The sequence below is a fragment of the Tasmannia lanceolata genome, unplaced genomic scaffold (genome assembly GCF_043159265.1).
Source record: "Tasmannia lanceolata isolate RefF3 unplaced genomic scaffold, GAP_Taslan_0.1 ptg000638l, whole genome shotgun sequence".
NCBI lineage: Eukaryota > Viridiplantae > Streptophyta > Magnoliopsida > Canellales > Winteraceae > Tasmannia > Tasmannia lanceolata.
The window spans coordinates 17501-25000 of NW_027519310.1; the positions used below are offsets into that span (position 1 = coordinate 17501).

General features: G+C 33.6%; 1 non-coding gene across 1 annotated transcript; it reads right to left on the reverse strand.

The window, feature by feature from the left end:
- Positions 1–6007: 6007 nt before the first annotated feature.
- On the reverse strand, positions 6008–6095 carry TRNAS-GCU (transfer RNA serine (anticodon GCU)). Its single transcript has one exon. It is a non-coding gene; the product is annotated as a tRNA-Ser (tRNA).
- Between the last annotated feature and the right edge of the window lie 1405 nt (positions 6096–7500).

Consider the following 7500-nt stretch of genomic DNA (forward strand, 5'->3'; position numbering starts at 1 on the left):
TTGAAATGATACTTGAATCAAAAGCATAGAGATTTCTTGGGTTATCAAATAATACATAGTGCGATACGGTCAAAACAAGGTATCAAGGTATATAGTAATAAAAGAATCGATTAAGAAAAGAATGGATACCCCGGAGACAAGGAAGCCAATCAACAGATCCTCCATTTTTCCATCTAATTTTTTGTTTCGTTATAGTTACAAGAGATGACTGGAAATCCTTTATTTTTGCAAGCCGATCGCTCTTTTGACTTTGGAAAAATTCTCTTTATCAGTATACCGTTCTTCTACACATTCGTTTCCACTCCATAATCGAGAAAGAAAAGAATATTTAATAGTTAGGATTCATTAAAAAAAGGAATCGATAATCTACTCACAGGAGAACCCTTTCCCCCATCAGGCACTAATCTATTTTTAACATCTAATTAGATCGGGTAATCATTCGAATTAAGAACAAAAGCTCGTTACTTTTGGTTTCCCTATAATTGGAGCGATAGAGCCCTATCCATTTATTCACTCGATCCAATGGTGAATTGGTTTGGTCCCGTTCCAAGAATCAAAACAAGATTTTGTACCGATTCGGTAAGGATAAAGTATTATCAACAAAATTCTCCATTGATACGACATGCTATTTTTTCCATTCATTCCCTTTCAGGATCAGTCGTGGTCTTACAAACTATACCAATGGTATGGACGAATCCCTTGCTTCATCCAAATGTGTAAAAGATCATAGCCGCACTTAAAAGCCGAGTACTCTACCGTTGAGTTAGCAACCCGGAAAAATATGGTGTGTAGATACGATCGGAATAAAAATAAAACTCAAACCAAGAGATTGGGATTGGATTGCTCGACCCCGTCAAAACATTGAACTAGTAACAAACAAATCTAAAAGAAAATTTGATGATCAATTATGAACATCAAAATGAACAGATTAGATGAAAATACAACGAATTCCCGGATCAATATAGATGGATGCCAAAATTTATGGATCATCCATATTTTTATCAATATTTTTTTTTTTCATTTTTCATTAAGAAGATACTTCTTGTGTCGCAGCGAATCTGGCGAACTCACCATTTGAGTGAAATTGAAATAAAGTAAAGAAATAAAGAAACAAACTTATGAGGCTGGGATAAATGGATCTATTTATCCACGATCAAATTATATTTGATCGATACAACATTGTCAATATGAATTGAATGTTGGTTGAGAAAACAAATTCAATTAAAGAAAATAAGTACTTGTGTTGGATTGACACTACACAGATCAGAAATGAAGTGTGGATGGGGGAATAAATAAGAAAAAAAAAAAAGTAGGAAAAAAATCTCTAGTTTATTCAATAGAGGTACAATAAACAAGATTGACCCCTTGTTTGTTGGTGGAGTCCCAACGAAAACAATCCGATTGATGGTAATCCCATACCATCATTTTCTAGATCCGATTATTTCATCTATTCACTCGAGATTTTTTTTTCTATCTGTCTCATATCAATAAAAAAAGATTTTTTTTCGTTATCGTTATCTGATATGGGATTATAGAGGAGCAATAGTGAATAGGTATGAATAGAGTAAGAAAAATCGGAGTGGTGGAGAAAGAATTACACAAAGCTCGATAAGATACTGGGCACCCCCCTTTTTTGTTTATTTCATTTATTTCATTTCGTTTGATTAATTCGAAGTTCCTTAAAGACCTCTGCCTTCTTTGAAATATCATGAACAGTTCCTGTAGGTTGAGCGCCTTTTTCAAGGAAATATAGAATAGCAGGAACGTTTGAATAAGTTTGATTCTTTATCGGATCGTAAAAACCCACTTTACGAAGATCTCTTCCTTCTCTTTGGGATCGAACATCAATCGCAATGATTCGATAGATGACTCATTGGGATAGATATAGATGAACAATGCCCCCCCTAGAAACGTATAGGAGGTTTTCTCCTCATACGGCTCGAGAAAGAATGATTCGAGTTTGAATTTATGCTATGCATATCATATAGTGACAAATGTATCCATAAAATCATCAATTAGACTATAAGTTGAGTCGTTTTTTTTGTTCTTCCTTCCTTTCCTTTCCTGAAAAAAAAAAAGAAATATCATTCGTACTCATAACTCAAGTTGGGCAATTCTCAAAGAGCTTAAAGGGAAATCCTTGGACATTTGTTGAGCCGTCTCTAACCTCTTTTATTTGTCCCGCCTAGAATCTCTTTTTCTTCCTCATTCTGATCTAGTTCCAGTTGTTGAGACAATTGAAAATGGTGTTTCCTTGTTCCGGTATCCTTTATCTTTGCTTTGAATCATTGGGTTTAGACATTACTTCGGTGATCCTTAATCGTTTCAAAATGGTCGCAACATACCTTTTGTTATTTCTTTCTATTGAAAGAATCATACGAACGATTGATTCCCCTGTAATACACTTTTGATCAAAATAGTTTTACCAATTCCGGCAAATTTTACTTTGTTTTTTTTTATTCGAAACTTGTTGGAATTTGAACCTTTGGATTTCTATATCGAAGATATACTTACGAAGTTGTTCCAACTTATTGATTGGCACTAACCCTAGATCCTTCCCCTTGATAAATGAATCAATACTTTATACTCGAGCTACATCATGTACTATTTACAACCCCCAATTTTGGGGGGTCCTAGTAGAACAGAACAAACTATGTCGAGCCAAGAGCATCTTCATTGATATATAAAATGGTGGATGCAAGAATCCACAGCCGATCATGTCTTTCAAGTCGCACGTTGCTTTCTACCACATCGTTTCAAACGAAGTTTTACCATAACATTCCTCTAATTTTGAACCGGTATGGAATTGATTCAATATGGAATCCGGAATAGTCATTGGCTCAATCGGTACGCTCAATCGGTACACAGCAGTCCATACTTTTATATTTATATATATATAAATTATATATATAAATAGATATTTATATCTATATTTTGATTTTGATATATATTTTGATATCTATATTATAGATATTTTGATATATATATGGATGGATAGGTATTCATCTAGAGAAGGCCCCACAAGCAAAGACAAAGATTCAATCTTACCCCATATTCGACCGTATGAATGAAACACATTTCTAAAAAAGACGAATAAACGAATTACTTAACACTTCTTTACATCTACATCTTCAACAGATTGTTCGGGACAATCAATCATGAAGGATCCAACTCTTTCTCGAACAACTAAATTAAAGAAAGGTCTTTAATTAGATTCTCAATACTCAATACCGGAACAAAATAAGTCATTAGCCAAATAAGCTATTCCAATGACTCGGAAAAGTCGCAAATGAATCGATTATAGACTAGGTTCATCAATCTCGCGCTTCTTCAAGTATCTAAGGATATAAAGGAATCATGAAAAAAGGTTTCAAGAATTTCCTACTTCGACATCATAATTTCCTACTTCGACATCATTATCATTAATGGAAATAAGTTTTCCTGTAATGACTAAATTTGATCATCATAAGACATAAGAGAAATCCATGTTCCTTTTCCAATTGAATCATTAATGATTTAAAGCAGGTAGATGGATCGAGAAACAAATTCAATTTATTTGTTTTCATGGGGATGGGATGGATGGAAAAAAGCTCTCATGTAAGATAAGATTAAGGTTGTTATTCTTCCATCTGATTGATAAAACCAGAACCGTAGGAGTATGATCTTTCCGTATCCATCAGATACACAGAACAATTGTCAACGGGAGTAATCATAGATATTTAAGGTAAGGTATCAAAGATCTTTTTCACCGCAGCCGAAATACCGGTATCACTGAAATAGAACAAACAATAACAATACATGTAGGCATGGTTCATTTTATACAGATTTTGCTTTACTTTAGGTTTAGTAACCCTTCCATAAATTCTATCAAGTCAAAAGTAAAGTGAATGGAATATATGAATCTTCCTCCCAATCACTACATTGACTTCCAATTATTTATTGTAGCCAGATGCAAAAAAAAAAAAGCAATTAGGCTCAAAGAAAAAAAATCTGTTCCATATTGCACTTTATTGTTTATTAATGAGATCCGGACGACACAGATATTGAAAAATTGATACCTTCCATTGCCGATTAACTCGAATTCTATGGGGATCATGAATCATACCCCAAGACAATCAAATAATAAAAGATCCTCTTGCGGTATGTTATATTATCTTGTATAGGTACAAAGCAAAATGGGTCCAGATCAATTCGTTGTTCTTAATTTTGATTTTACCCCACCCACACCCAGTCTTAAGAACTTTAATCCCAGTGATGTAATTAGTCCCAAGAACTCCCTCCTGTTTAGGATTCAGGATCCACATAGAATTAGTCATTTTGACTAACATGTTTAGTTTCGAAAAAATAGAGATCTTATCTTTCGCATTTCAACTTAGAATGCATCATGTGAGAATCAAAATATAATAGATGGGCATAAAGTTTCTATAAGTGACTAACTTACCCCAATATGAATATGAGTAGAGCGGGACGGGCATACACTGAACGGCCCATCCCATTTTTTTTTTAATTCAACTTTGATCTATGTTCCCATCCTACCTAATATCAAAAAGGTAAAAGATGTTTATTTCCATCCGCAATTTATACTCGATTCTTTTTCTTACAATTGGAAATCGAAAGGAATCTATGATTCATAGAAGAATCATTAGAACTCAGAAAGAAAAATTGGATCATATTGTATCCAACCTTATACCTTATACTCTTAAACAGAAGATTGTTAAAGAGAACAATCTTTGTTTTGATAGAAGCGGTCTGGGACGGAAGGATTCGAACCTCCGAGTAACGGGACCAAAACCCGCTGCCTTACCACTTGGCCACGCCCCATTTAGATTTCAATTCGACACTAATAAACACTAATATTGTTATTGGTTATTCGTCAATTCCAGCCCAAATATCTATGGAATAGGTTGTTGCTAGGATTCTATACGTGTAAATGTAGAATGAAAATGAATTCATTGATCATTCCATATAAGTCAATTAAGATATTGTATGAAAGTATGATTCCTTCTATTCTCATTTGAGAATTGAAGGATTTTTGATTGGGGGAAGTTCAAAGAAAAAGAAAGAAGGATTTTTTGTCTTCTCTTCTTTCTTAATTTTTCCCTTATATCAATAACTCAATAAAAATGAAATTATCTCCAAGAACGAAATATTTCTTATGCTTAATATCTTTAGTTTGATCTGTATCTGTCTTAATTCTGCCCTTCATTCGAGTAGCTTTTTCTTCGCCAAATTGCCCGAAGCTTATGCTTTTTTCAATCCAATCGTAGATTTTATGCCAGTCATACCTGTGCTCTTTTTTCTCTTAGCCCTTGTTTGGCAAGCTGCTGTAAGTTTTCGATGAGATCTTTAATACTGTCCTAGAAACATTCATATTCATGATTTATTCGATAAAATAAATTCAACTCTAACATAACAATTGATAAGATCAGATAAGTCTTACATTATGAACCCTCGATTCAAAGATTGAAATTCTTTTGCTTTTTGATAGCCGCGATGAATCTGGATCACCTAATTTCCGCATTATGCCCTTCCAGTTCCAGGGGTCAAAGACCCCATTATGGTACCCCATAATACCTAATTGGGGTATGACAAGATAATTTTGGTAACAAAGGAATTCCTGCAAATTCCTTTCTTTTCTAGAAACCACTTTTTCATTTCTTTTCTTGGTGTCAAGGATATGTGGTACAAAAATAGAGAATCTATTCCCTTATTTCCTTTGCAAAAAACAAAAAAAAAATGATCTTGGAGATTGTGCAATGCTTACTCTCAAACTCTTCGTTTACACAGTAGTGATATTCTTTGTTTCTCTCTTCATCTTCGGATTCCTATCTAATGATCCAGGACGTAATCCTGGACGTGAGGAATAAAAAAATCAGAGATTTTTCATTATTTCCTTGCTTGATTTCTGCATTTTCCTATGCTTTTCTCTATTCCAGACATTTAACTATGATAAAGGACTTGATATTTTTTCGAATTCGAAAGATAAATCTCAAGTGATCCGAGGGAACGGAGAAAGAGGGATTCGAACCCTCGGTACGAACAGCTCGTACAACGGATTAGCAATCCGTCGCTTTAGTCCACTCAGCCATCTCTCCCAATTACAAAAAGATAATTCATATGCGACGCCTGAAGTAAATATTGATCAAAGTCTTTCTTTATCTTTATTTATTTATTTTATACATTTATTTATACTTACTATATTATACTTACTATATATATACGAATTATCTTTATTTATTTATTTTATACATTTATTTATACTTACTATATTATACTTACTATATATATACGAATTTTATCCGCAATTCAATTTGGATAACGATTCGAAACAGATATCTCCAATAGAAAGAGTACGTCTTTGATTTCGTCCGAAGGGTTCTTTTATTCCCCCGGCCTGGCCAGTACAGTACCTAGCCAGGCCGTTCCTTCTTTTGTTCCAATGAATCATGGATCAAATTATTTTTCTGATTTGAAAACCAAATTGTTATTGAAGCAGCAACAAGAGCAAGAAGGACTATTTCCATTCCTATGATAGGAGTTTCATTTCTTATTATTTTTTCTTTTTCCTTTTCTCGATTTCCCTACTGGAATAAAAAAACATACATATTCTATTTCTATTAGAACTCATTTATTTCTTCAAGGGACAAGCTTTGTTTGAACATTTGAGTCCACAAACACAAACAAAATGAATACTATGATTTTTTACTAGATCTAATTGACCCCAATTCAGAAGATCGGACAGGTGAATGAATAGGGAAGAAAGGAATAGCTTCGAAAAAAGATAAGACTCAAATTAAAACTCTCCTTCTTTATTTTTATTTTTTTGAGAAAATCGTTTCTTTGCTTGAAAGACTCGAGGAAGAAGTTGAAAAAAAAAAATGGAGCTATGGATTCTTGCGCAACTTAACTCAATCTTATGTTCCGACTTAAATGGATCTTTCAGGCCGGGACTGTCAGTAATAACTCCACCAGCAAAAGAAAAGATATAACTTGTTATTTAAATGAGCCCCCATTCTCTTCTCCTATTTCATCAAGCCTTCCCCCTGGAACACATCAGCACTCCAATTTTCATGATTCTGATACTATCTTGATTACGTTTTACTCCCTTGTTTTGTTGGACAAACGGTACATTCATATACAATAATCATATTGTAGCGGGTATAGTTTAGTGGTAAAAGTGTGATTCGTTCTATTAACAACTGAAATAGTTAAAGGTTCTTTCGGTTTTTTCCTATTCCGATCAAAAACTTTATTTCTTAAAAGGGTTTAATCCTTTACCTCTCAACGCCACGTTTGAGGAAGAATATACATTCTCGTGATTTGTATCCAAAGGTAAATTATAATTTGAATAAGCAAATTGGATTATGGAATCGCGAAACATAATTTTTTTTTTTTTGAGTTGGATCAACCGTTCCTTTTGAATGAGTATGAGTAAAGGATCTATGGATGAAGATACAAAAGTTTATTTCTAATCGTAACTAGATCTTCCACTTTTTGGGG